The sequence below is a fragment of the Rattus norvegicus genome, chromosome 8, assembly GCF_036323735.1.
Source record: "Rattus norvegicus strain BN/NHsdMcwi chromosome 8, GRCr8, whole genome shotgun sequence".
Taxonomy (NCBI): domain Eukaryota; kingdom Metazoa; phylum Chordata; class Mammalia; order Rodentia; family Muridae; genus Rattus; species Rattus norvegicus.
This window is the reverse complement of record NC_086026.1, coordinates 101,792,000-101,797,999: the sequence shown is the minus strand read 5'-3', so window position 1 is coordinate 101,797,999 and position 6,000 is coordinate 101,792,000.

The following is a 6,000-nucleotide window of genomic DNA, read 5'->3' as shown; positions in this document are numbered from 1 at the left end:
GCAGAAGATTCCATAGAAATCATTGACTCAACTGTCAAAGATAATGTAAAGCGGAAAAAGCTACTAGTCCAAAACATACAGGAAATCCAGGACTCAATGAGAAGATCAAACCTAAGGATAATAGGTATAGAAGAGAGTGAAGACTCCCAGCTCAAAGGACCAGTAACTATCTTCAACAAAATCATAGAAGAAAACTTCCCTAACCTAAAAAAAGAGATACCCATAGGCATACAAGAAGCCTACAGAACTCCAAATAGATTGGACCAGAAAAGAAACACCTCCCGTCACATAATTGTCAAAACACCAAACGCACAAAATAAAGAAAGAATATTAAAAGCAGTAAGGGAAAAAGGTCAAGTAACATATAAAGGCAGACCTATCAGAATCACACCAGACTTTTCGCCAGAAAGTATGAAGGCCAGAAGATCCTGGACTGATGTCATACAGACACTAAGAGAACACAAATGCCGGCCCAGGTTACTGTATCCTGCGAAACTCTCAATTAACATAGATGGAGAAACCAAGATATTCCATGACAAAACCAAATTTACACAATATCTTTCTACAAATCCAGCACTACAAAGGATAATAAATGGTAAAGCCCAACATAAGGAGGCAAGCTATACCCTAGAAGAAGCAAGAAACTAATCATCTTGGCAACAAAACAAAGAGAAGAAAAGCACACAAACATAACCTCACATCCAAATATGAATATAACAGGAAGCAATAATCACTATTCCTTAATATCTCTCAACATCAATGGCCTCAACTCCCCAATAAAAAGACATAGATTAACAAACTGGATACGCAACGAGGACCCTGCATTCTGCTGCCTACAGGAAACACACCTCAGAGACAAAGACAGAGTGAAAGGCTGGAAAACAACTTTCCAAGCAAATGGTCGGAAGAAGCAAGCTGGAGTAGCCATTCTAATATCAAATAAAATCAATTTTCAACTAAAAGTCATCAAAAAAGATAAGGAAGGACACTTCATATTCATCAAAGGAAAAATCCACTCTCAATCCTAAATATCTATGCCCCAAATACAAGGGCACCGACATATGTAAAAGAAACCTTACTAAAGCTCAAAACACACATTGCACATCACACAATAATAGTAGGAGATTTCAACACCCCACTGTCATCAATGGACAGATCATGGAAACAGAAATTAAACAGAGACGTAGACAGACTAAGAGAAGTCATGAGCCAAATGGACTTAACAGATATTTATAGAACATTCTATCCTAAAGCAAAAGGATATACCTTCTTCTCAGCTCCTCATGGTACTTTCTCCAAAATTGACCATATAATTGGTCAAAAAACGGGACTCAACAGGTACAGAAAGATAGAAATAATCCCATGCATGCTATCGGACCACTACGGCCTAAAACTGTTCTTCAATAACAATAAGTGAAGAATGCCCACATATACGTGGAAATTGAACAATGCTCTACTCAATGATAACCTGGTCAAGGAAGAAATAAAGAAAGAAATTAAAGACTTTTTAGAATTTAATGAAAATGAAGGTACAACATACCCAAACATATGGGACACAATGAAAGCTGTGCTAAGAGGAAAACTCACAGATCCGAGTGCCTGCAGAAAGAAACAGGAAAGAGCATATGTCAGCAGCTTGACAGCACACCTAAAAGCTCTAGAACAAAAAGAAGCAAATACACCCAGGAGGAGTAGAAGGCAGGAAATAATCAAACTCAGAGCTGAAATCAACCAAGTAGAAACAAAAAGGACCATAGAAAGAATCAACAGAACCAAAAGTTGGTTCTTTGAGAAAATCAACAAGATAGATAAACCCTTAGCCAGACTAACGAGAGGACACAGAGAGTGTATCCAAATTAACAAAATCAGAAATGAAAAGGGAGACATAACTACAGATTCAGAGGAAATTCAAAAAATCATCAGATCTTACTATAAAAGCCTATATTCAACAAAACTTGAAAATCTACAGGAAATGGACAATTTCCTAGACAGATACCAGGTACCGAAGTTAAATCAGGAACAGATAAAGCAGCTAAACAACCCCATAACTCCTAAGGAAATAGAAGCAGTCCTTAAAGGTCTCCCAACCAAAAAGAGCCCAGGTCCAGACGGGTTTAGTGCAGAATTCTATCAGACCTTCATAGAAGACCTCATACCAATATTATCCAAACTATTCCACAAAATTGGAACAGATGGAGCACTACCGAATTCCTTCTATGAAGCCACAATTACTCTTATACCTAAACCACACAAAGACCCAACAAAGAAAGAGAACTTCAGACCAATTTCCCTTGTGAATATCGACGCAAAAATACTCAACAAAATTCTGGCAAACCGAATCCAAGAGCACATCAAAACAATCATCCACCATGATCAAGTAGGCTTCATCCCAGGCATGCAGGGATGGTTTAATATACGGAAAACCATCAACGTGATCCATTATATAAACAAACTGAAAGAACAAAACCACATGATCATTTCATTAGATGCTGAGAAAGCATTTGACAAAATTCAACACCTCTTCATGATAAAAGTCCTGGAAAGAATAGGAATTCAAGGCCCATACCTAAACATAGTAAAAGCCATATACAGCAAACCAGTTGCTAACATTAAACTAAATGGAGAGAAACTTGAAGCAATCCCACTAAAATCAGGGACTAGACAAGGCTGCCCACTCTCTCCCTACTTATTCAATATAGTTCTTGAAGTTCTAGCCAGAGCAATCAAACAACAAAAGGAGATCAAGGGGATACTGATCAGAAAGGAAGTCAAAATATCACTATTTGCAGATGATACGATAGTATATTTAAGTGATCCCAAAAGTTCCACCAGAGAACTACTAAAGCTGATAAACAACTTCAGCAAAGTGGCTGGGTATAAAATTAACTCAAATAAATCAGTAGCCTTCCTCTACACAAAAGAGAAACAAGCCGAGAAAGAAATTAGGGAAATGACACCCTTCGTAATAGACCCAAATAATATAAAGTACCTCGGTGTGACTTTAACCAAGCAAGTAAAAGATTTGTACAATAAGAACTTCGAGACACTGAAGAAAGAAATTGAAGAAGTCCTCAGAAGATGGAAAGATCTCCCATGCTCATGGATTGGCAGGATTAATATAGTAAAAATGGCCATTTTACCAAAAGCGATCTACAGATTCAATGCAATCCCCATCAAAATACCAATCCAATTCTTCAAAGAGTTAGACAGAACAATTTGCAAATTCATCTGGAATAACAAAAAACCCAGGATAGCTAAAACTATCCTCAACAATAAAAGGACTTCAGGGGGAATGACTATCCCTGAACTCAAGCATATTACAGAGCAATAGTGATAAAAACTGCATGGTATTGGTACAGAGACAGACAGATAGACCAATGGAATAGAATTGAAGACCCAGAAATGAACCCAGACACCTATGGTCACTTGATTTTTGACAAAGGAGCCAAAACCATCCAATGGAAAAAAGATAGCATTTTCAGCAAATGGTGCTGGTTCAACTGGAGGTCAACATGTAGAAGAATGCAGATCGATCCATGCTTATCACCCTGTACGAAGCTTAAGTCCAAGTGGATCAAGGACCTCCACATCAAACCAGACACACTCAAACTAATAGAAGAAAAACTAGGGAAGCATCTGGAACACATGGGCACTGGAAAAAATTTCCTGAACAAAACACCAATGGCTTATGCTCTAAGATCAAGAATCGACAAATGGGATCTCATAAAACTGCAAAGCTTCTGTAAGGCAAAGGACACTGTGGTTAGGACAAAACGGCAACCAACAGATTGGGAAAAGATCTTTACTAATCGTACAACAGATAGAGGCCTTATATCCAAAATATACAAAGAACTCAAGAAGTTAGACCGCAGGGAGACAAATAACCCTATTAAAAAATGGGGTTCAGAGCTAAACAAAGAATTCACAGCTGAGGAATGCCGAATGGCTGAGAAACACCTAAAGAAATGTTCAACATCTTTAGTCATAAGGGAAATGCAAATCAAAACAACCCTGAGATTTCACCTCACACCAGTGAGAATGGCTAAGATCAAAAACTCAGGTGACAGCAAATGCTGGCGAGGATGCGGAGAAAGGTAACACTCCTCCATTGTTGGTGGGGTTGCAGACTGGTACAACCATTCTGGAAATCATCTGGAGGTTCCTCAGAAAATTGGTCATTGAACTGCCTGAGGATCCAGCTATACCTCTCTTGGGCATATACCCAAAAGATGCCCCAACATATAAAAAAGACATGCTCCACTATGTTCATCGCAGCCTTATTTATAATAGCCAGAAGCTGGAAAGAACCCAGATGCCCTTCAACAGAGGAATGGATACAGAAAATGTGGTACATCTACACAATGGAATATTACTCAGCTATCAAAAACAATGACTTTATGAAATTTGTGGGCAAATGGTTGGAACTGGAAAATATCATCCTGAGTGAGCTAACCCAATCACAGAAAGACATACATGGTATGCACTCATTGATAAGTGGCTATTAGCCCAAATGCTTGAATTACCCTAGATGCCTAGAACAAATGAAACTCAAGACGGATGATCAAAATGTGAATGCTTCACTCCTTCTTTAAAAGGGGAACAAGAATACCCTTGTCAGGGAAGAGAGAGGCAAAGATTAAAACAGAGACTGAAGGAACACCCATTCAGAGCCTGCCCCACATGTGGCCCATACATATACAGCCACCCAATTAGACAAGATGGATGAAGCAAAGAAGTGCAGACCGACAGGAGCCGGATGTAGATCTCTCCTGAGAGACACAGCCAGAATACAGCAAATACAGAGGCGAATGCCAGCAGCAAACCACTGAACTGAGAACAGGACCCCCATTGAAGGAAACAGAGAAAGAACTGGAAGAGCTTGACGGGGCTCGAGACCCCATATGAACAACAATGCCAAGCAACTAGAGCTTCCAGGGACTAAGCCACTACCTAAAGACTATACATGGACTGACCCTGGACTCTGACCTCATAGGTAGCAATGAATATCCTAGTAAGAGCACCAGTGGAAGGAGAAGCCCTGGGTCCTGCTAAGACTGAACCCCCAGTGAACTAGACTATGGGGGGGAGGGCGGCAATGGGGGGAGGGTTGGGAGGGGAACACCCATAAGGAAGGAGAGGGGGGCGGGGGATGTTTGCCTGGAAACCGGGAAAGGGAATAACACTCGAAATGTATATAAGAAATACTCAAGTTAATAAAAAAAAATAACATCATTAAAAAAAAAAGGAAGACTCATTTAATAACACACTATTATTTTTTCCAAGTTCTTTCCAAATCGTTTCAGGATGCAGAAACTAAGTGTCATATATTGACTGTCCTTTCTTCATGCTTACGTGACACCCTCTTTTGTCCTGTGTCCTCACAAGCAGCAGTCCTTGCAATAGCCTATTTAAGTGGTCCAGGCACTTCCTATTCATCACTTGACGCTGAGGACGTGCAAGTATGAGTATTTAAGGAGTAGGTACAAGTGCATGCTATTGTTGCTGCGGTCAACACTCCATGTGTTATGTCCAGATTGTGAAGTTCTAAAGATTGGCTTCAGGATTCTGTTTCTCATGGAGCAATTTGTAAAGCATGTCTGTTGTGTAAGGTGGCCCATATGGCTTCCATTAGGGAATCTTTCCTGCAATTTCAAAGCCAGGAAGACAGAACACGTTCTCTTTTCTGACACTTTCCTCTAAGAAGACTTGTGATAGGTTTGACGTTACACACACAATGCTGAGGAATCTGTCTGGTTAGGAATCTTAACTCTCACGCAGGCTGATTCCTTCCAGAAGGTTCTTCCCATTGAGTTATGACTATTTCTACTGCTGAGTTGTTGGTTTGGTGGCTTTTGTGACCCTGAGGAGAAGAGGTGAGGTTTAATGCTCCAAAGTCAGTTCTCACTGAGATGGCTCTACACTTTTGAACATGTGTTATCCTTGCAAATCCTTGGTTAATTGTGAATTTTGAAAATTTAAACTAGTGTTCTGAAAACTTTT